Source organism: Rhinolophus sinicus, chromosome 15 (genome assembly GCF_057876585.1).
Source record: "Rhinolophus sinicus isolate RSI-liver-muscle chromosome 15, RSI-T2T, whole genome shotgun sequence".
Classification (NCBI taxonomy): domain Eukaryota; kingdom Metazoa; phylum Chordata; class Mammalia; order Chiroptera; family Rhinolophidae; genus Rhinolophus; species Rhinolophus sinicus.
The window spans coordinates 122076487-122101188 of NC_142515.1; the positions used below are offsets into that span (position 1 = coordinate 122076487).

Below are 24702 nucleotides of genomic sequence, written 5' to 3' on the forward strand. Positions count from 1 at the left end.
CAAAGAAGAATTCAGATGAGGTCAGGTTGACATTTCTAAATATACTAGTCTCCCCCTTACTTGTACTTCAACTTTCCTTAGTTTCAGTTACCTACAGTCAACTGTGGTCCAAAAATATTAATATTAGGTTGGTGCATAGTGATTGCAGTTTTTGCAGTTATTTTTAACCTTTTAGACCACAATTACTTTTGTACAAACCTAATAGAAAAAATCCATAAATGAACAATTCAGAAGTTTTAAATTGGGGGCAGTTTTGAGTAGTGAAATGAAATCTCATGTGTCCTGCTTCACCCCCTTGGACATGCCTCCTTCCTGTTGTCCAGTGTCTTTATGCTGTACACTGTCTGGCCTGTTAGTCACTCAGGAGCTGGCTGGTTTATTGCTGTCATAATATCACTGTGCTTCTGTTCACTACCCTTATTTTACTTCATAAAGTTCCCAAAGTTCAAGAGTGGTGATGCCAACAATTTAGATAGCCAAAGAGAACATGGAAAATGTTTGTTACTCATGGTCATAAGGTCAGCGGTGACCTCATGCTGTGTCATAATAACTATGTCATCCATCTCATGTCACCTCATCACATAGGCATTTTATCATGTTACAGCATCACAGAAAAAAGAAGGGTGAGTACTGTACAATAAGATATTTTCGAAGAGAGAGACCATATTCACATAAGATTTATTACAGTATATGGTTATAATTGTTCCATTTTATTAGTAATAATTGTTGTTAATCTCTTACTATGCCTAATTTGTAAATTAAACTTTTTCATAGGTATATATGTATAGAAAAAAAGTATATATAGGTTTCAGTACTATCTGTGGTTTCAGGCATCCACGGAGAGGGGAGGTATTTAGTCTTAGAACATATGCCCTGCACACAAGAACGGACTACTATACCCATTCATAGGTTTAATTTAAAATTATAAGACTGAAAAAAAAAACGCTTTGGAGTGAAATGCAATATTGTTTGTTTTTAATAAGATGCCTTATATTTATACTTATATTTTTTCTTAATTTACTTTTATATTTTGTTTCATTAGAGTGAACAGGAGAAATTAGCAGATAAAGACCAGGAAAGAATTTTCTCCAGGCAGAAGGGAGACTATAAACAAAGACAGTAGGTAGCACACTATCTGAGAACTGTTAGCAGTGTGTATCGATGAAGCTTAAATAGTGAGACATAAGGAGATAAGAGATGAGACTTGTCATGGAAGGTAAAGGAACTTAGATTTTTATCCTGAAACCAAACTTTAAGGAAAGTGACACAATCTGATTTACGTTATACATAGATCCCTTAGGCAGGAAATTAGAGTGTGAATTTTAATTGATCAAATCTGGAAACTGATAGAATAGCAAAAAAATTTTAAAAAGTGATTTAGAGGAAAGATAATATAGATAGGAACTGTGATAATAGAGGAAGGAGTGAACAAGGGAATATAGAATCAATGAATAATTAGAACACATAATACACAAACCATTCATGGGCATCAGAAAGTGGGGATAAAGAAGGATAGCCTGGATTTTAAATCTAGACTAAAAGTAAAAACATTTAATTATCAATGAGTATATTCTGAATACTATATTAGGGAATGTGATCTATGTGTATGAGTATAATTACATGGAATAATTGGAAAGAGCATTTGATACCAACCATTATCAGTTGCATTGGGTTATGTGGTTATATTTATCACCATTTCAGGATTATTTTAATAACTATCCAATATCGCTAATAGTTGCTATTTGTAAATTTACTTTAACTGTTTACCTATAACCATATACTTTTCATTTTTAGTTTCAAAATAATGCTATGATTAATTTTAATATATGTAAAGCTTTCAAGTTAATTTTTTCTCCAGGAAAAAGATACATATGTGGCATGGCCACAACAGATACATGAATGTTTTTAAAGCTCTTACTTCATAGTGGGAGATAGCTTTCCAGTTTCTCTTTGTACCAGCAGCAGATTACAGTGTCCATTTCTTTTCACCATTATTTATAACTCAAAAAAGACAATAATTTGCTTGTTGAAAGCTAGTATTGTCGATCATTTTAAAGTATTTTGTATTTAATGATGGACATTTTTAAGAAACATTTAGAATTCTGGTTCTGTGAACTGCCAGTGCATGTTCTCCAGTATTTATTTGTTAGGTATTGTTATTTTCTTACTTGTAGGAATTCTTGAAATTAATAGTATTTAACATGCTTGTCATGTTTGTCATTTGTCTTTTTTTATTGAATCTTTTCAATATATGGTGTTTTTAACAGCATTAACCTAGAAATTCAATTTTTGGAATAGAACAGATAGAGGTACTGCTATTCAATTTGCTGAGAGAAACTACCTGTGGATTTGGTCAACTTCCAGGGACAGAAGGAAAGATACTTGAGTGGAGTAAGCAGGAAAAGCTAATAGAATGTTTAGACTGTGCATTTAGAAATAAAAAAAAGATTCTTAACAAATGGAAGGAATAAAGGAGCAGATGTCCGTCAGAATGAAACACATAAAAAGCTGCAGATGTATATAACATGTAAAGAGGATAAAAATAGAGCTAACTCAAGGGGCTAAGTTTAAACAGGAGGAAAGTACATTATAGAAGCATTTTGAGTAAACTCGAAGAGGTCATAATTAATAGGTGCTAATGAAATAAGAAATCTGTGCAAATTTTGACAGATAATTTATTTTAAAAAGAGATGTTTATATAAATTTAAGTCTTGAGAAACTAGAGGCAGGTAACTGATCAAATATTCAGATGTATCTGATATGTGAACAGTCATAGTTCCCTATGATATACTCTAATACAGAAAAACCCTGACTGACTTTTAATTGTAGAACCATCTCAGACTTTCAACTATGCATTTAAAAGCAAAGGAGTTATTTGTGAAATGCTCTTTTCATATTCTTTTTCGTATCTTAAGACATGGAGAAGATATTTGAACAAATTAGTAAAACCGCCTCTTATTTTTCAATCAGATGGGTAGGCAGGAATACATTGTTCATCTGAAGTTGTTGGGTGAGTTAATCTAAATACATAATTCAGGAAGGATTACATTCTGCTAGGCACAACTAACAGATCATCTTAATGTCAACCAAGAATGCACAGAACACAATTATGCTTTCTCAATATGGTTAAAATGCTAAAAAGATGGATTGTCTGTTTTTGGAGAAGTCCACAAATAGCACTATGACATAACAGCATTCACCATAAATCCACAGAATTTTAATTTTAATGATATTTTACAATTCACTATTAGCATCAAAAGAAATATAGAAAATAATATGGTACTCTTTGCTCGTTAGCATCAGAAATTAACAACATTTAATTTTACAGAATATAGTAAAGCTAGAAAAAATAGTCAGTGGGTAGGGGAAAGATAAAGGTCTTTTCCTTTTCAATTAAATTATTTAATGTTTAGCAACAACAGATTTGATAGATTTTCTCATTAATACTATTAATATAGTACAGGCAACCCCCGCATAACACAGCACTTCTATAACACAGTTCGAGAATGGGGGAAACCCTTGTACAACATGGCGTCCTAGGACACGGTTTCACTCTAGCACAGTTTGAGAATTAGAGAAATCCTTGAACAACATGGAGTGTAATAAGAGCTTTTAAGAGCAAATGATAACTCATTCGAAAATTTTCATTCGAGCGTGGATGTCATATCAGATTTGAGTGCAGAATTTTAAAATTTATTAGAATTTTTAAATCCATTTTGTTCATGGAGTATGAAGTTCAGAGGATGAAGATATCTTGTCAAAAAGAAAACGCCATAAAAAAAAAAAAAAAAGAAAACGCCCTCAGTTAATGGTGCTTAGTAGTGCTGATGAAGGAAACAGTATTTAATACATATTAATATGTTATACTTTTGGTGAAAGTTGCTTAAATAATTTCTCTTAATTATAAAAATATAATAATATGTTTTTTTATTTTTTATTTTTGGAATCTAACCTCCTTTTTTGTACTAGTTCTTTGTTTTGTATAACACGATTTGCATAACACGGCATTTTTACGAAACTAACAACAGTGTTATATGGGGGTTACCTGTATTACAAATATAACTTCTACATGTTTATACAATTATAAAAATCTCACTACTGACAATATTTTGTCTTGAAATTTTTAACATGCAAGTATCACATGGGTGTACAAAGAGCATCTATATGTATATAATAATAAAAACTGAATGTCTTAAAAACATAGTAATGAAACCACATAAAGTCGTGTAAACTAAACAAAGGTATTTGGTGATCATGAACACTAAATTTCACTTGTAGCTTTTTTTTAAAAAATTGAGATATAATTGACATGTAACATTCTATTAGTTTCAAATTACAATTTGGTATTTATGTATATTGTGAAATCATCACCACGGTAAGTTTAGTTAATAGCTATCACCACACACAAATATTAAGATTTATTCTCTTGGCAACTTTCAAATATACAATGCATGTTATTAACTACAGTCATCATACTGTACGTTGCATTCTCAGGAATTATTTAGTTTATAATTGGAAGTTTGTAGCTTTTGACCACCTTCACCCATTTCCCTCAGTCCTCAAACCTAGACTCTGACAACCATCAGTGTGTTGTGTATCTATGAGTTCATTTTATATTTTGGTTGTGGTTAGATCCCACCTATAAGTGAGATCATGCAGTATTTGTCTTTTTCTGTCTGACTTACTTTAATTAGCATAATGCCCTCAAGTCATGTTAAGATTTTATTCTTTTTTATGACTGAATAATATTCATATATATATATATATATATATATATATATATATATATAGAGAGAGAGAGAGAGAGAGAGAGAGAGAGAGATAGAGCTAGATATAGAGATAGTGATAGAAATAGAGATATACATATGTACATACGCATATCTCACATTTTCTTTATCCATCCCTCCATCCATAAACACTTATGTTGCTTCTGTGTCTTGGCCATTGTAAATAATGCTTCAATGAACATGTGAGTGCATATAACTTTTTGAGTTAGTGTTTGCATTTTCTTTGGATAAATACCCACAAGTGGAATTGCTGGATCATATGGTAGTTCTATTTTTGAATTTTTGAGGAATCTCCATACTGTTTTCCATAGTGCTGCACCAATTTCCGTTCCCACAAAGAGTATGCAAGGGTTCCTTTTTCTCCCCATCCTTGCCAACACTTGTTATAACTACTCTTTTTAATAATAGCCATTCTAACAGGTGTGAGGTAATATCTCATTTGGGTTTTTATTTACATTTCCCTGATGATTAGTGATGTTGAGCATCTTTTTATAGACCCGTTGGCCATTTGAACGTCTTCTTTGTTAAAGTGTCTATTCAGATCCTTTACCCATTTTTTATTAGATTGTTTATTTTTTTGCTATTGAGTTATGTGAGTTCTGTATATATTTTGGATATTAACCCCTATTCAGATATATGGTTTACAAATATTTTCTCTCATTCTGTAGGTTGCTCTTTCATTTTGCTGATGATTTTCTTTGCCGTGCAGAAGTTTTTTAGTTTGACATAGCTCCATTTGTTTATTTTTGCTTTGGTTCCCTTTGATTTTCATGTCAAATCCAAAAAAAAATCATTGCTGAGACCAATGTCAAGAGCTTCTTGCCTATGTTTCCTACCAGAAATTTTACGGTTTCAGGTCTTATGTTCAAGTCTTAATCCATTTTGAGTTAAACATCTGTAGATATTATTATTATTATTATTAAAGTTATTGCATTTTGTGACTCATAGAGTTTCACAATCCAGCAGTAAGATAGGTAGTTGTCTATTTAAGCCACCAAAGAGACCCTTAATTACTTTTCCTTTGTCTACTGAAAATTTACCTTTTAAGATGTAAAAAATCTTTTGACTCCAGGGAAGACCTCATCATACAGCCCATATTACATAAGATGGTCCCTCTCATTTACAGTCTCTCCCTTTCTTCCCTCCACACTGCTATCCTATTTTCTCCTGAATATTTTCTCTGGAATTTTTTGCAATATCTGCTCTATACATTTTTCTCAAAATGCACAGTGGTCACTTTCTCACAAACATATTGTGGTTTGTCTGCCTTCAAGCTAGAAACACAAACAAAGAAGATCCTTTCCTGTGCAGTGCTGCCATATTGTCAAATATGTTCCAACTTGGTAAAAAGTCAAGTGACAAAAATTCTTTCTGACTTGCCCGGTATATCAAGACAGATCTCATTCTGCAGGTTTCCAGTGCTTGACATGAGGGTGAGCATTGTCTTGATTTGCCACATCACTGTCATGAGGTGGTGCTCCTTTAAGGTACGTTGACTTGAAGAAAATAACTAATACATGTTTTTCACCTGTAGCATAAATATTTGTATCCAAAAATCAATGAGTTTTTCTCTCAAACATTAGACGCAGTCTATATTTAACTTTGGTACTTGTGTCTTACTTAGGTTTATATTTATTTTTGCATTATCATTTGAGATATTTGCTTTCAACACGTTTGGTCACTGTCACTTACATGTATCATATATCAACTAGACTGAAACTAGTTACTCTTAGTTATTATCTGATTAGTAGTATAGTAATTTGGATAAGGAAACACTATAATCAGAGAAGTAGAGCATTTCAGATATATATTTATGCCTGTATGTGAATATGTGGCTTCTATCTATATCTGTATATGGATATCTATGCGTGTATATATATCTACATATATATATTGTGGTATTATCTATAGCTATGTATCTATCATCTATCTATCTATGTAATTTATATACTTTATTTTACATACATCATTTACAAAAATATTATTATCTTTATAACATTCAAATCACATTTGGGGCATTCTTAAAAAATCATTTGTTGACAGAGAGATTCAAATAGAGGAAATAGAAATAACTGAACATAATATAATGTGACTATATTGCCATTATGCAGATTGTTCCAGAGCACATAATAATGCTTTATTTGTACCATGCTGTAATTGGCACTTATGCATTCCTTTCTCTGAGAGCCCATTAGAAATGCAATTATGCCAAAACATGATGATATATTTCAGCACATGGAATTAAACCTCTGCATTTGGCAACAGTCCCATGAGGTAAACACAACCTCTGTGAGCAAAATATTTAACAAAGAAAAAAGAAAATGTAAAAGCCATTTTAATATTGTTTGTTTCTCACTTTAGGTTCAGTTAAGAAAAGCACAAGCTGATGACTTCTCCATAGAAAGTGATCAGTCAGAGACTGATAAGATCATATTAGCAGCAAGGGCAGGCTTGTGATATTAACCAGCTTGTGATCTTATCTGCTGCAGATAATTATTTTGCAATGGAAAGCAAGCAGTAAACAATAACATCAGCTTAAACTAGGAACAGGTTGTGTATTCTGCAATCATTATGATAAGCCATTCTCCTTGTGTTGTTTTAGGGTCAGAGGCAATCATAATGCCGTGTATTTTGAAACACTCCATAATAGCAGCTGGTTCATTTATCTGATAAGTGTTTTTTAAGCCACAAACTAAATGATTACAAATGTGAAAAACAGGTATTCAAATAAATATTTAGTAAATTTCGTTTCTATACTTGGATGTTGAAAAAAGTCAACTACCTGTTTGTGTGTATGTTCTTGACTTCGTATGTCTACCTTACAAGGTCTTCACCATAATAATTCCTAAAACTTAAAATATGCTAAGAAATTTATGAAGTCATTTACTGTCTTTTAAGAAAAGGACAGAGGATGTTATCTTCTTTTCATATGAGGATACTGAGAATTGGAAAGGCTGGAGAGACACATACCTAAATGAGAACCCAGGCATTTAGCACCACATGAAGAATAAATTCCGCCTAACTATACATATAAACAGCTTACACCGGAAATACACCATTTGTGAATTTTTATTTTATAAGGTAATGAGTAAGTCGGAAATTGGGGAACATAGGGTTTTAGAAAAAGAATCAAAGAATGTTTCAACAAAAACAAGTGAGGATGTGAAGAAAAGGAAACCCATTTGTACTGTTGGTGGAGTGGCAAATTGGTGTAGCCATTATGGAAAACAGTATGAGGTGCCACAAAAAACTAAAAATAAAACTACCTTATGGCCCAGCAACTCCACTCCTGAGTATTTATCCAAAGAAATCCAAACTACTGATTTGAAAAAAAATATATATATACACATCTATATTTACTGCAACACTACTCATAGTAGGCAAGATATAGAAGCAACTGAAATCAGTTTCTTATCCAATCATCTACTGATTTTATCCATTCAGTAGATTATTGGATTAAAAAACCATGATACTTTTATACAATGGAGTATTACTCTGCCATAAAAAGAATGAAATCTTACCATTTGCAACAACATGGATGGACCTAGAGGATATTATGCTAAGTGAAATAAATCAGACTGAGAAAGACAAGTGCCATATGATCTCACTTATATGTAGAATCTAAAAAAATGGAATAAACAAACAAAATAGAAATAGACTCATAGACATAGATGAACAAACTGATGGCTGCTAGATGGGAGGGGGTTGGAGGGATGCAGGTGAAGGGATTATGAAGTACAAATTGGTAGTTACAGAATAGTCACAGAAGAATGAAATACAGTGTGGGGAATATAGTCAATAATGTAAAAACTATGTATGGTGTCAGATGGGTACTAGACTAATCTGGGGAATCACGGCATAAATTACATAAAGGCCTAACCACTGCACTGTACACCTGAAACTAAAATAGTATTGGATGTCAACTATGATATATTCACGGAATGTAAAGTACAGCACAGGTAATGTAATCAAGATATTGTAATAGCTTTGTTCGGTGTCAGATGGGTAGTAGACTTTTGGGGGTTATTACTCTGTGAGCGGTGTAAATGTCCAATCATGATATCATTTCGTACACCTGAAACTAATAAAAAAAAGAACAATGAATGTTATACCATGTAAGAACATTACAAAAGATTAATATATTCTGTGAGGAGCTATTTAGTGATATGAAAGATTATTTAATATGCTATATGATGGATATAGAATATTTTTACCCATCCCCAAGAATGGAACCTGAAGTTAGGGCAGTAGTGATTTAATTTAGATGTAGAGAAGCCCTTTGTGACTGTGGGTTAGATCTCATTGTAGCAGATATTCAAGGGGTGGTGAGTAACGCTTCAGGTAATCTTTAATGCATTCCTCTCCAGTTGGCTTGGGTTACATTATTTAAAACAGAATCACAAATGCGAAGAAATGGATTTCAAGATTTCCTGTTGGCCTGCTATAAAATTGGTTGAAAATAAACCTAGTGTAAATAGGAAATGGAAATAAAAGTAAATGTAGACATTTGGACTGGTATTTTTATAGCTAATTTACAATGAATTAATACACATGAAGTGGAAATTAATATTGCATAACAATGTAACCACTTTTGATGGAAACAAAACATAACTTTAAGAGCAGATTTTAGACAATTCTGTTATGCTACATATAATTCTTCCTCAAGATTACCCCTTTTCCTTCTTAAATAGAAACAGACTATTTGCATTAATTTTAATGGTTCAACTGCTTGATTTCTCCCTGCATGAAATTGAATGCTTCTGTACCTCAAACCTGCTGATATAATAATTCATATCATCTTGAGAGGCATCAAGAAGGGACTTAACGTAGAAGTTAAAAAATGTGAACTAAAGTTAATGATGATCCCCCACCACTTCCTGGTGAGTAGGAGAACCAGCTCATCCATTTCAACACAGAAGCTCTGCCTTTCCTCTTGGTCTTCTCTGATGCCACTTGCAGGGGGGTGTGATGACAAGCTCCTTTGGCGTTGCTGGGCAGCACTGAGTACCACACCAAGCCTATCCATTAAGAAGTAACAGACCATACTATGGAATAAAATAATAACTTATTGCGTTGTATTCACCAATAGTACCCAAATATACTGAAATAATTCATGTTGCATTAAAAAATGTACAGTTGATAGAAACAAAATTATATTGATTAGGAAAATAACTATAAATGTCAGACATGACATAGCAACTCATAGAGAGAACTAAAATTTTGGCATATTTTTAAATGCTCAAGGATTTAACAAAAATATTGCTTTTGTTTCTCCTTACTGAACTATCCCCACCAAAATTCACCACCTAACAAGAAATGCAGATGTGTAGAGTGACTTTTGGATATATGTGCTCCAGTGTTCACTGCAGCATTATTTACGGTGGACAAAACAGGGAAACAACCAAAGTGTCCTTCGAGAGATGATTGGATAAAGAAGGTGTGGTATATATACACAATGGAACACTATTCTGCCATAAGAAAAGATGAAATAGTGTCATCTGTGACAACATGGATGGATATTGAGATTATTATGCTAAGCAAAATAAGTTAGAAAAAATCGAGAACCGTAAGATTTCACTGATATGTGGAATATAAAACTGAAAGTAACAAAGGAACAAGACAAACAACAAAAACTCATAGACAAAGGCAATAATTTAGTGGTTACCAGAGGGTAAGCGAGAAGGTGGTAGAAGAGGGTAAAAGGGATAATATATATGGTGACGAAAAGAGAACTGACTCTGGGTGGTGAACACACAATGTGATATATAGATGATGTGTTACAGAACTGTACACTTGAAACCTTTTTAACATTATTAACCATTGTCATCCCAATAAACTTTTTTAATAATTTTAAAAAAGTAGTAATAATTTCAAGACAAGCAGCTTACTAGAATCTCAACAGAACATTTCTGCCTACATGTCTTAGTTGCTTCTCATTATTTGTGGACCTATGTCAATAGACAGACAAATAGCATCTCTTGAAACAGTTGTTCCATTGTTTCCACTGGGGCCAGTACATAGGTAGAAGGATCCTTCCTCACATCACCATTGCTGCTGCTTTGTTGAGTAATTTCAACAAAAAGGAAATCGTAGAGTAACCACTGTTGAAATGACATAAATTGACCATCTTTTGAAAACGAAAGGCATATACTAGTTGATACGTTGTCCCTGTGCTTACTTCCAGAATATTTGAATTTTTGAAGTAGCTACTTGTGAAATTAGTGAGCATTGAAATCACTTTAAATGTTGAAAAGAATGAAAAGTCATCCTTTAAATCCCAGAGAAATACTTCAACTGACCAAGGATTGAGCATTATGCCATCATGGCAGATGGATGGGAGTGTCACCTCCCAAGTAACAAGTACATGTCAAATGTGAATACTGATGTCAGGATTTAAGAAAAGACTATCTCACTCGTGTCCTGTTTGAGATGATAAGCATATGCAGCCCAAACATGCCATAGACTATTATCAACCTATCAAATTAACTTTGAAATATTAAGCATTCTTGAGACTATGCAAATGAAAAGAGAATTATATCTCTTTGAATAGTTGATATAGCAGATAACTAGAAATAGTATATTAAAAATCCATACCTTTCTTTTCATTTTTAAATCTCTAGAAACCCCAGTTTGACAGATTCCGCATTCTCAATTACTTTGTAAATTGAGTAGTTAGATATTCCAAAATGTCACTGGTGAAATCTTTAGACAAAAAATGTCTACCTGCCAGCTTTCTCATTAAGTAGATTCAACACGGGATTAAGGATGTTACTTTTCACTTTTGATATAAACAAATTCAACTGGCTACATTATTGCAATTCATATTATTCTTTATCACATGTAAATGTATTCATGATGCATTTTGTGGAATGAAAAAAGAAAAAAAAAGGATAGAATGACACATAATTGTCAGTATAATAAAATGAATCTTCTTAGCCAATTAATATGTTCTTTTGTTTCACATTTAAAATATAATTTTAGTTGGCATCTTATGTCCAGACATATCTCAGTACTAAATCATGACAAGGTCCACAATTGAACTAGCTCAAAAACCCATTGTAAGTTCTTATCAAGTCAATTGCTATGCATTCGTGTGTTTTTTTGTTTGTTTTGTTTTGTTTTGTTTTTTATGTCTGTAATTTGTTGAAATCTCATGGGCCTTGTACATTTCCAAAGCTGGTAGAAGGCAATTCAACTGGGTTTGAACTCAAGTATAGGAATTAGTTTTAAATCACTAAACCAGCCCTCACTTTTATAACGGGATCTACTGATGTAGCTCCACAGATTCAATATGCTCATCGACACCTGAGCATATTCTCCCTGTCCAGTTGATCACATCTTTGTGAAAAACAGCATTGTGACAATACTGATGTACACACTAAGAAATCTGGCAATTGTTAATATCTCCGTAACTGTTTCTTTATTTCTATTTTTTTCAGATGTTGTCCATAAGCACATCTTGCAAACTATCAAAATTTTTCTAAATTTTTCCTTTTTTATTTATTAAAAATATTTTTATTACAGTTGACATTAAATATTACACTAATTTTAGGTATACAGCAGAGTGGTTAGACAGTTATATAACTTACGAAGTGATTCCTCCCAATCAATCTTATACCCATCTGACACCATATGCAGTTATTACAATATTATTGACTGTATTCCTTAAGCTGTGCTTTATGTCCCATGACTAATCTTAAACTGTTGATTTGTACTTTTTAACTCCTTAAGTTTAATATTGGATAACATCATGGGATATTAATTTTATAATGTTAGGATATTAACCAACCAGTCTAATACTGTTTAAGGAAAATGGCAGTTGAGTTTATTATGTTAGTTCAATATAAATGAAGGTTTCTTTTTTTTTTTTATTAGTTGATTATATTATTTAATTTTGTATAGTTATGATAGATGTAATAGAGCAAAATAATAGTGGATCAGACAGGTTTTATGTATCATATTCAGGTAGTCTACCCAGGATTGGTATGGTGTCTCTCAAATCATCCAGACTCACGACTCTTTCATCTTGTTCTATTGTACTCAGCTACTCTACTTACAGCTGCTGCTGCTGCTTCTTCTTCTTCTTCTTCTTCTTCTTCTTCTTCTTCTTCTTCTTCTTCTTCTTCTTCTTCTTCTTCTTCTTCTTCTTCTTCTCCTCCTCCTCCTCCTCCTCCTCCTCCTCCTCCTCCTCCTCCTCCTCCTCCTCCTCCTCCTCCTCCTCCTCCTCCTCCTCCTCCTCCTCCTCCTCCTCCTCTTTCTCCTCCTTCTTCTTCTCCACTTCCTCTGCCTCCTCCTCCTTCTGTTCCATATTGTTCTTGAATTTTGTACATTTAAACTTAGCACTTTCTTTATCAAAAAGTTGTTGGCAAATAAAATCCTGTTGTAATTGTGGTGTTTGCTTTTGAATTCTGAAACTAGCATTTAGTGCTACAGGTGTTTCATTGCATAACTTATTATTACCAAAAATGGTTCTAAAGTTAGTCAGCTTTATTACTCATCATGTAATCTTGGGGAAATTACATCATCTGGTTTAGTTTCTTGGTTTCTTCTAGGGTTAAATGAGACAGAAAACAATACCTAAATTGTACGATTGTTGCCAAGATTAAATGAGTACAATTGTAAAGGATTTGGAGGAGTGTATAGTACAAAACCAGCACTTAACTTTTGAGCTGCTTGCCAAAAATTTGATATTGTTTCATAGTAATATCTGGATATATTGTCAATATAGATATATAAAGTACATTTGACTATCACCCACAGCTGTGAAATTTCTCTCTAAACACCCCATTTTTTTTGCTTATTTCCTGTTTGTTTTTCTCACTTTCACTTGAGCTGATGTTTACACTCATTAACTCTGTTTTGAGTAGAGATTGTTCTCTATTTTGTAACTTTAAAATAAATATGTATTTTTGCAACACTGTTACAGTCTCTAGTCTCTTCTAATTTTGATATCTTATATTCCATACTCTTAGAATTCTTCTTTAAAAATTTCTTTCTTAAGGATTATATATTTAATTTTTATTAAATTTATTGGCATGAAATTGGTTAGTAAAATTATATGGGTTTCAAATGTACAATTCTATAATACATCATCTCTATATTGCCTTGTGTGTTCATCATCCAAAGTCAATTCTCCTTCCATCAGCATATATTTAACCCCCTTTATCCTCTTCTACCACACCATCCACCCTTACTCTTTAGTAACCACTAAACTGTTGTCTGTGTCTGTGAGTTTTTGTTTCTTTGTTTGTCCTGTTCATTTATTGCTTTCAATTTTGTATTCCACATATGAGTTAAATCATAAGGTTATCAACTGACTTATTTCACTTAGCATAATAATCTAAAGAGCCATCCATGTTTGTCACAAATGGCAGTATTTCATCTCTTCTTATGGCAGAATAGTATTCCATTTTGTATATATATACCACATCTTCTTTATGCAATCATCTGTCAAAAGACACTTTCATTGTTTCCATATCATGACCACGGCAAATAATGTTGTAATGCATATAGGTGTACATAAATCTTTCTAGATACCCAGAAGAGGGATTGCTGGATCATATGGTAATTCTATTCTTAATTTTCTGAGGAAACTCCATACCGTTTTCCACTGTGGCTGTACCAGTTTACATTCCCACAAACAGTATATGAGCGTTCCTTTTTCTTCACATCCTCTCCAACACTTGTTATTACTTGTTTTGTTGATAATAGCAATTCCAACAGGTATGAGGTGGTACCTCATTGTGATTTTGATTTGCATTTCCCTAATAACTAGTGAAGTCGAAACTCTTTTCATATATGTGCTGACCATTTCTATGTCTTCTTGGGAGAAGTGTCTGTTCAGGTTCTTTGCCCATTTTTTAATTGGATTGTTTGTCTTTTCGTTGCTGAGTTGTAGTTCTTTATATATTTTGGATATTAGCTCCTTATCAGATGTGTTGTTCGCAAATATCTTCACCTATTCATTTGGTTATCTCTTTGTTATGTTCCTTTCATAATAAAGGAAGCTTTGTTATGTGTGTAGAAGCTTTTTAGTATGATATAGTCCCATTAATTTAGTTTTTACTTTCCTTGCCTTTGAGGTCAAATTCATAAAATCTTCTTTGAACCTGAGGTCTATAAGTTTAGTACCTATGCTTTCTTCTATGCAATTTATTGTTTCACATCATATGTCTAGGTCTTTGATCGATTTTGAGTTAATATTGGTATATGGTGACAGATAGTAGTCTAATTTGTTTCTTTTGCGCATGGCTTTGCAATTTTCTCAACACTGTTTATTGAAGAGGCTCTCTTTGCTCCATTGTATGGTCTTGGCTCCTTTGTTGAAAATTATCTGCTCATATATATGTGGGTGTATTTCTTGGTTCTTAACTCTATTCATTAGCCTGTTTGTCTGTTTATCTGTCAGCACTATGCTGTTTTGATTATTGTGGCTTCGTAGTGTAAATTGAAGTCAGGAAGTGTGATATTTCTAGTCTTGTTCTTTATTCTCAGGATTATTTTAGCTATTTGAGGACTTTTGTGATTACACATTGGATGTTTTTTTTTTGTTTTATGTTTTTGATTATGTTATTGTTAAAATAAATCTCTGAACATGAATTTCATCTAATGTATGAAACAAAAATTGTGTGTATATTTTCCATGTGCTGTTCTATTGATAATATATTATCTCTATAGAATTTTATATATCTGATATGATAGGGTCCTTCTACTATTAATTATGTTAAATGGAAAGAATTCCTCTTGACTCAGCTAAGCATATTTAGGGCTATGCTCCAATCTGGGAGGAAATTTTCCTGATCCACAGTAAATTCATGAATGGTGGGGTTAGGGGGTGAGATGTACTTTCTCTCTGTGTGTGTGTGTGTGTGTGTGTGTGTGTGTGTGTGTGTGTATAAATTGAAATTATTAGTACATTAGAAGTTGCATTGATGTGTATATGGTTCATACTGTAAACCACTGTAGTACTGCAATGAGAGGGTCATTCTACCCAAAAGAGCTCAAGCAGCCTCTGGATTCAAACCATACTTTCAGTATAGAATAAATAATATAATTATTGTGTTATGTTAGAAATATGTGCTGTTTTTTAAATTGTGGAGCTTGGTGTACATCATGAAAGAATGGCTTCAAATCTATCATTAGGATTTAAAGATTTTATTTGTTTAACGATGATTTATTTATATAAATATTTATTATATTTGGAATATTTTAAATTAATCCAATTCAGCATTGATATGAATGGAATTTAGATTTTCAACACTTCTTAGATTAAAATTATTAAGTTAAAATTTTAAATTTAGATTTAAAGCCCATCTATGTAAAATCAAGACTTGTTTTGATACAGTCATTCAGATATTTTATGATTGATAAGAATATAATTTCATTACCTTCCATGAATGTTCTAATACATGAGACAAAAATTCTTTTTCCCTTGTCAAAATCATAATAGTTGTTATATTTTTATTAATGAAGTTTGGTAAAGGAATAAATATAGGTTCTAAAGAAGTTAAGGTCTTTATTGTAAGTTGGATTTCCAAAAAAGCACCTTGCATTTTATAGCTTAAATATACTGGGACAGATATCTAAATAGTCAAGTATGAGCTTGTCATGGACACAGTAACATAACTACACAGCTACCTTCCTGGGACCTACCTCATAGTGACATCTTTTGTAGTCTTTAACTTCGTTTTTATTTTGATTCTAATTAGAAAAAAAACACACATAACTATATGAATTAATTCACTGATTCTTGGAAAAGGTGATGACTGTGAAGCTGTGTAGTTTTTCTTTGGAACACAGTTATTTTCAGGTTGTAGATTTCAACATTTTTTTTCTTTTTCTTTTTAAATTTATTGGGGGGCCAATTGGTAGTAAAATTACATAGATTTCAGGTGTACAATTCTGTATTACATCTATAAATCCCATTGTGTGTTCACCACCCAGAGCCAATTCTCCTTCCATCACCGTATAGTTGATCCCCCTTACCCTCATCTCCCACCTCCCACCCCCCTTACCCTCTGGTAATCACTAAACTATTGTCTGTGTCTATGAGTTTTTGTTTCTCATTTGTTTGTCTTGCTCTTTGTTGTTTTTGGTTTATATACCACATATCAGTGAAATCATATGGTTCTCTGCTTTTTCTGTCTGACTTATTTCGCTTAGTATTATACTCTCAAGATCCATCCATGTTGTCACAAATGTTTCTGTATCATCTTTTCATACTGCGAAATAGTATTCCATTGTGTATATATACCACAACTTCTTTATCCATTAATCTATTGAAGGACATTTTGGTTGTTTCCATGTCTTGGCCACCGTAACCAAAGCTGCGATAAACACTGGAGCACACGTGTCTTTATGTACAAATATTTTCAGATTTTTTGGGTAGATACCCAGGAGAGGGATTGCTGGGTCATATGGTAATTCTATTCGTAATTTTTTGAGAAACCTCCACACTGCCTTCCATAACTGCTGCACCAGTCTGCATTCCCACCAACAGTATATGAGGGTTCCTTTTTGTCCACAGCCTCTCCAACACTTGTTACTATTTGTCTTGTTGGTGATAGCCATTCTGACTGGAGTGAGGTAATATTTCATTGTGGTTTTTATTTGCATTTCTCTAATGAGTAGTGATGTTGAGCATTTTTTCATATGTCTATTTGCCATTTGTATGTCTTCTTTGGAGAAATGTCTCTCAGTTCCTCTGCCCATTTTTCAATTGGGTTGTTTTTGTTGTTGTTGTTGAGTTTCATGAGTTCCTTGTATATTTTGGATATTAGCCCCCTATCAGAGGCACTGTTTGCAAAAATCTCCTCCCATTGAGTTGGTTGCCTCATTATTTTGTCGATGGTTTCTTTTGCTGTGCAGAAGCTTTTAAGTTTCATATAGTCCCATTCATTTATTTTAGCTTTTACTTCCATTGCCTTGGAGTCAAATTCATAAAATGCTCTTTGAACCCATGGTCCATAAGTTTAGTACCTATGTCTTCTTCTATGCAGTTTATGGTGTCAGGTATTATGCTTAAGTCTTTGATCCATTTTGAATTAATTTTGGTACATGGTGACAAATAGCAGTCCAGTTTCATTCTTTTGCACGTGGCTATCCAACTCTCCCAGCACCATTTATTGAACAGGCTGTCTTTCCTCCATTGTATGTTTTTAGCTTCTTTGTCAAAAATTATCTGTCCATATTTATGTGGTTTTATTTCTGGGTTCTCAATTCTATTCCATTGGTCTATGTGTCTGTTTTTCTGCCAATACCGTACTGTTTTGATTATTGTAGCCCTGTAGTACAAGCTAAAGACAGGGAGTGTGATACCTCCAGTATTGTTCCTTTTTCTTAAGGTTGCTTTGGCTATTCGGGGTCTTTTGTGGTTCCAAACAAATCTGATGTTTTTTTGTTCTATTTCTAAAAAATGGCATTGGGATTTTGATGGGGATTGCATTAAATCTGTGTATTGCTTTGGGTAATATGGCCATTTTAACTATGTAGATTCTTCCAATCCATGAGCATGGAATGTCTCCATTTCTTTATGTCTTCTTCAATTTCTTTCAAAAATCTCTTATAGTTTTCAGCATATATTTCTTTCACATCCTTGGTTAAGTTTATCCCTAGGTATTTTATTCTTTTTGTTGCAATTGCAAAAGGAATTGTTTTTTGTATTTCTTTTTCTGAGATTTCATTGTTAGTATATAGGAATGCAATGGACTTTTGTACGTTGATTTTGTAGTCAGCTACTTTACTGTATTCGTTGATTGTTTCTTATAGCTTTTTGGTGGAGTCTTTAGGGTTTTCTATGTATAGCATCATGTCATCTGCAAAGAGTGATAATTTAACTTCTTCATTCCCAATTTGGATGCCTTTTATTTCTTTCTCTTGCCTGATTGCTCTGGCAAGGACTTCCAACACTATGTTGAAAAGCAGAGGTGTTAGGGATAGCCCTGTCATGTTCCTGAACGTAGAGCAAAGGGCTTCAGTTTTTCACCATTAATTATGAGATTAGCTGAGGGCTTGTCACATATGGCCTTTATTATGTTAAGATATTTTCCTTCTTTACATATTTTATTAAGTGTTTTAATCATAAATGGATGTTGTATCTTGTCAAATGCTTTTTCTGCATCAATTGATATAATCATATGATTTTTGTCCTTTATTTTGTTTATGTGATGTATCACATTGAAGGATTTGTGGATGTTGAACCATCCTTGTGCTCTGGGGATGAACCCCACTTGGTCGTGATGACTAATCTTTTTAATGCATTGTTGTATTCCATTTGCTAGAATGCTGTTTAGGATTTTTGCATCTGTATTCATCAGAGATATTGGTCTGTAGTTTTCTTTTTGTGTGTGTTGTCTTTACCAGGTTTTGGTATCAGGGTAATGTTGGCCTCATAAAATGAGTTAGGGAGTACTGTCTCTTCTTCAATTTTTTGGAAGAGTTTGAGCAGGATTGGTATTAGATCCTCTTTGAAGGTTTGGTGAATTCACTAGTGAAGCCATCTGGACCCGGACTTTTGCTTTTGGGAAGGTTTTGGATGACTGATTCAATTTCGTTACTGGTGATTAGTCTGTTTAGATTTTCCAGTTCTTCATGGTTCAGCCTTGGAAGGATATATGTTTCTAAGAACTTGTCCATTTCTTCTAGGTTATTTAATTTGGTGGCACATAGTTCTTCATGGTATTCTTGGATGATCCTTTGTATTTCTGTGGTTTCCGTGATAACTTCCCCTTTTTCATTTCTGATTTTGTTAATTAGTGTCTTCTCTCTTTTTATCTTAGTGAGTCTAGCCAAGGTTTTGTCAATTTTGTTAATCTTTTCAAAGAACCAGCTCTTTGTCACATTAATTTTTTCTATTATCTTTTTGTTCTCTATTTCATTTAGTTCTGCTCTGATTTTTGTTATTTCCTTTCTTCTTCTGACCTTGGGTTTCATTTGTTCTTCTTTTACTAGTTCTTTAAGGTGTAACGTGAAGTTGTTTATTTGAGATCTGTCTTGTTTCTTGAGATAGGCCTGTAATGGTATAAATTTCCACCTTAAAACTGCTTTCCCTGCATCCCAAAAATTTTGGTGGGATGTATTATCATTGTCATTTGTTTCTATGTATCTTTTGACCTCTCCTCTAATTTCTTCTTTGACTCAGTCGTTCATTAAAAGTATGTTGTTTAATCTCCATGTATTTGTGTTTTTTCTTGCTTTCTTTTTGCAGTTGATATCCAATTTCAAAGCCTTGTGATCAGAGAATATGCTTGGTATGATTTCAGTCTTCTTAAATTTGCTCAGGCTGATTTTACGTCCCAATATATGGTTTATCCTTGAGAATGTTCCATGTACACTAGAAAAAATGTATAGTCTGATGTTTTAGCATGAAGTGCTCTATACATGTCAATTATGTCCATTTCATCTAATGTGTCATTAGGGCTACTATTTCGTTATGTATTTTCTGTTTGGATGATCTATCCATAGCTGTCAATGATGTATTTAACTCCCCTAGTATAATTGTGTTTTGGTCAATTTCTCCCTTTAGTTCTGTTAGTAGTTGCTTGGTATATTTCAGTGCTCCCTGATGGGGGCATAAATATTGATGACTGTTATGTCTTCTTGTTGTATAGTCCCCTTTACCATTATGAAATGTCCATCTTTGTCTCTTGTTACCTTTTCACCCTGAAGTCTGTTTCATGTGATATTATTATGGCTACACCTGATTTTCTCTGCGTACCATTTGCTTGGAGTGTCAATTTCCACTCTTTCACTTTGAATCTGTGCTTGTCCTTGTAGCTGAGATGTGTCTCAGCGACAGCATATGGTTTGGTTTAGTTTTTTGATCTAATCTGCTACTCTGTGCCTTTTTATTGGTGACTTCAGTTCATTTACATTTAGGATGATTATTGATATGCGAGGATTTCCTGTCATTCTATCTTGAGTTTTCTGGTAAGGCTGTGGCTCCATTGTTTCTTTGCCGTTTTGTTGTTGTCTATTATTTCTGTGTGCTGGTATTCTATGATGTTTCCCTCTGTTTCTTCTTTTGTTACAGTATATATTTCAGTTCTGGATTTTTTTTTTTTTTTTTTTTTGAGTGGTTATCCTTAAGTTTATGTAAAAGAAAGTTTGATATTAAGAGTATTCCATTCTCTTCAGCGCGCTTACTTTCTCCATTCCCATATTCTGGTTCAGGCCTTTACTCTCCTCCTTTTTTATGTTTCGGTTGCCACAAATTGTCCCTGTTGATGGTGATTGAATAGCCTCCTTTAGTATTTCTTGTAGTGCAGGTCGTGTATTAGAAAATTCCCTCAGCTTCTGTATGTCTGGAAAGGTCTTTATTCCTCCTTCATATCTAAAGGATATTTTTGATGGATATATTATTCTTGGCTCATAATTTCTCTCTTTCAATAGTTTGAATGTTTGGTTCCACTCCCTCCTGGCTTGTAGAGTTTCTGCTGAAAAATCTGATGACAATCTAATGGGCTTTCCTTTGTAAGTTACCATCTCTTTTTTTCCCTGGCTTCCTCGAGGATTTTTCTTTGCCGTTGATTTTAGACATCGTCAATACAATGTGCCTTGGAAAGGCCTGTTGGGATTGAGGTAAGTAGGTGTTCTATTTTCTTCTTGGATTTGAGGATCCAGTTCTGTCCACAAGTTTGGGAAGTTCTCATCGACAATTTGTTTGAATATATCCTCTGTTTCCTTCTCTCTTTCTCGCCTTCTGGTATGGCTCTTCTCAGTGCCTAAGGCTTCTGTTCTCTGCTCGGCAGTGAGGGCTTAAACCACCGTTTTCAGCCTTCTTCTCTTAGTCTTTTCTCCGAGGTCTCTGCTCTGAGCGTTGGGTTCAACCGTGTTATATGCTGCCCCCTCAGCCCTGTGGGTCAGAAGTGGAGCCCTAGCAGTCCGAGTTCTTCCCTCTCTCGCAGCTCCGGTAGTTCCGAGATGCAGCAAGCTTGGAGCACTGAGCTAGGTCTGCATCCTGCGCAGCGCAGCTCCATCTCCACACTTCTCCCTTCCTTCCTCCCCCACTGGCATGATTTGCCCACCTTTAGGTGAATTCAGTAGTGGGCCTCTTTGTCTTACCTGTCTGCTGTGCAGGGAGTCCTTTGTGGAGTTATTGTTGTTCGATTAGTTGTAAATTCCAGAGATTTACAGAGGCTCACCTCACGCTGCCATTTTGATGACGTTTCAACATTTTGTTTGTTTTTTTTTAATCTGGAAAACTGTCTAATGATGTTCTGCTAATTTCATTATAATAATAAACTTCAGAATTGATATCTGTACTGTGTTTAATTTTTCTCAGAATTATTCTGGTAAATTTATCTTTGGCCAGAATATTTATAGGAATTGATTTTATCGGTTCTCTCCCAACCCCCTAGTACTTAATGATGAAAACTAAAATGTTATTTTGTACATTTAAACTTAACTATTTTAAAACTCAACTTATAATTAAATGGACACAAAGCATTTTAACATTTGAGTGTAGACTTATTTCCTTTCTATTCAATGATATAAATGTTGTCTTCAGAAATTTAAAATATCAGAGTTTCTTGCCCTGAAATTCAGTGATAAAATTTCCGACACACTTAGCAGTTAGAAATCAGATTTTTTTATTTTGATCATTATATTTGATAATTTTTAAATATTTGGGTTCCATCTTACTAGGAAATCATCACAAATAGTAGCAGCCAGTATGTTTTTATAAACCTCAGACTGAGATTTGTGTTTCAGAATTCAAAGTACATGTGTTGTACACAGGTCGGAATGTAATATGTTGTGTGTTGTCTCCTTCTTCTATTTGGCATTCAGTAATATTGGCAGTATGGTAGAAAAAAAAACCAAACAGATGTTATTTTTGTTTCATGTTGGCAATATTGATTGTGGATTTTTAAAAATCATTGCAGTGATAATATCAAATATATGGCATGTACGGAGACTCTTGTGATCCCATTCTTTTGACATTAATTCAACCATTAACACGTTCAATAATACTTGTAATGATGGTCTGGATTTTCAAAATGTTGACAAATACTTGAAGCTTTAAAAAAATGTGACAAATTCAGTATTTCATGTTTACATATTTATTTTTAATGTTAAGCTCTGAGCGTATTAAAAGCATATTTTTCACATTATTTTTCTATGGCTAATCAATTATTTTATTCACTAATAAAGCCTTTATACAGAACGGGAAACAATATTCTGGAAAAGTAACTGAATCCTACCTTCTTTGCAAAATAATCATGTGATAATGAGTGTTACAGATTGGAAAAGTATAAGGAGTAGATAAAATAAATACTGAAACACCTTATGGAGATGATTGAATTAAAGTTCAATACTTGACATTCTGTACTAAACAAGAGTATTCAGATATAAATGATTAATATAAATATAATTAAACTTTATTCACATAACAGTTTTATAAATTTGGAAGAAATAAAACCTAAATCATAGATTAAAGATATTTTAATATTGCATGTAAGTGATTAAATTAAATTCTGACAAAATTAGTGTAAATTGTGTGTTGGTTAAATATGAAGTTATGAACCAAATCTAAAGGACACCTCTTCAATCAGGAAATTAAAATGTCTAGCTCTGATGAATAATGTTTTCAATATAAAATTATATGAAATGCTGAACCAGAAATTAGAAAACGTATGGAAATCATTTCATATGAAACAACCTTGAAATACTATTCAATCTATATTCCTACTTAATGTGACTTCCGTAATGAAATCTCATGCAATTCTCATATTGGATAATAAATAAGGTAAAAAGAAAGAAAGATGAAAATGATGACAAAGAAGAGATTTGTGAGAGCACATTGACACTTTGATTTCATTTAAAATCAATTGAATTAAACTAGCCAACACCAGGTCCATGCTATGTTTTATTTGCTTTTCTAGGTACTAAATAGTCAAAGTTACCGATCCCCATGTTCAGGAACATTAGAAGAGAGATTCAGACAGCATAGACTGGGCAGACAAAAAGAGAAATTTGTAGACAGTTAAGCTTTTTGGACTTTTACAAGAGTTTCTTCCGAAGGGCTCAATATGCCTTAATGTCATGGATATTTGAGATAATTGATGGTAATGATATCTAATTACAACCTATCCACTACTACTCCTTTCTATTGTGACAATGAGAGACAATCTTTTTTTCCTTCCTAAAGTCTAATAAAACTATTAAAAAGTAGCATATATGAATAATTTTCAAGACAGGGAACAAAGACAAAAAATATTATATTATTTAATTCACTTCCTGATCAGATCATATGTACATTATATCTCGGAGGAGATTGGCCACAACTCTGAAGTACCAGACTTTGGAAATAATAAAGGCAGGTTATTCATTCAGATTCTTTCCAGGTAAAAGCAGAATATGGCATGGGAAAGTACAAATGTACATCTGGCTATCAGGATGATAATCCAAGATCCCTCTAGGAAAAATGTGCATGGGTGGTTTGTATTACATTAATAATAATATATGGAATGTTGTTAGGAAAGGGCCTAAGACCTAGTAAATGCTGAATACCGATTGCTTATTACTAATTATAATTTTAATTATTAAATGCCCAGGCTGTGTCATGTTTTTTCATTCTACTATTTTATTTTGCAGCACCAGTGGAGGTGTTCATTTAGAATTTTACATAACATCAGCATATCTTCTTCAAGAACTCAAACCAGAGCCTTTCAAAACTGTAAGTACTATAAAATAACACAACATTAGTACATCTGAAGTTAAAATTTTCTAACAGCATTTGTTGAAGAATAATTGACATGCAATAAATCACACATACTTAGAGAGTACAATTTAAATTTTGACATGGTGCAAAACTGTTACAAAAAGTGTTAAACACCCTCAATTCCCACCCCACCTAAGTTTCCAGATACCCCTTTTAATTTCTTCTCTTCTTCCCTATCTTTACCCCTCTCCATCT

The 24702-nt window shown here is 33.2% G+C and overlaps 1 long non-coding RNA gene across 1 annotated transcript in view; it reads left to right on the forward strand.

Annotated features, from left to right (window-relative positions):
- The window catches only part of LOC148755295 (uncharacterized), a 116792-nt gene extending 92325 nt beyond the window's left edge, over positions 1 to 24467 (forward strand). Inside the window, exon 3 of the long non-coding RNA XR_016018827.1 lies at positions 24381 to 24467. This is a non-coding gene — a long non-coding RNA (uncharacterized LOC148755295). The remainder of the gene's footprint in view (positions 1 to 24380) is intronic.
- Positions 24468 to 24702: the final 235 nt, after the last annotated feature.